Source organism: Sminthopsis crassicaudata, chromosome 5 (genome assembly GCF_048593235.1).
Source record: "Sminthopsis crassicaudata isolate SCR6 chromosome 5, ASM4859323v1, whole genome shotgun sequence".
Taxonomy (NCBI): domain Eukaryota; kingdom Metazoa; phylum Chordata; class Mammalia; order Dasyuromorphia; family Dasyuridae; genus Sminthopsis; species Sminthopsis crassicaudata.
Genome location: NC_133621.1, coordinates 312,451,959 through 312,452,402, shown reverse-complemented (window position 1 = coordinate 312,452,402; position 444 = coordinate 312,451,959).

The following is a 444-nucleotide window of genomic DNA, read 5'->3' as shown; positions in this document are numbered from 1 at the left end:
TCCAGATTGACACCTCCCCCTCCCTCTGAATCCTGGCTCCTTATATTCTCCCAGAGAATGGGCTTGTGGGTACTCCCTGGGCTTATGGGAGCTCCTTAAAGGGCCAAATGAGCAAACTCCTTTAAAGGTGTAAACTCCTTTAAAGGTTTGAACTAAGTGCCTAAGAATCCTAATACCTGTTAAATGTTATTCCCTCCATTCTTTGCTCTCCATCTGTTCTCACTGACAAGAAGCACAATCCAGTGGAAAAGACACTGGGCTTAAATGCTGTTCTGCCCAGGACTAGCTGTGTGGCTTTCCCCAAATCCCATTCCTTCTCTGGGCTGAGAAAGGGTGTGGCTGTTTAGTGGCTTGGCCCAAAGGTCTGGAAGCCAGAAGTGAGGATTTTGGGAGGAGGGGGGTTGGGTAAGGTAGAGCTACATGGCACAGACTTGGGAAGACCTG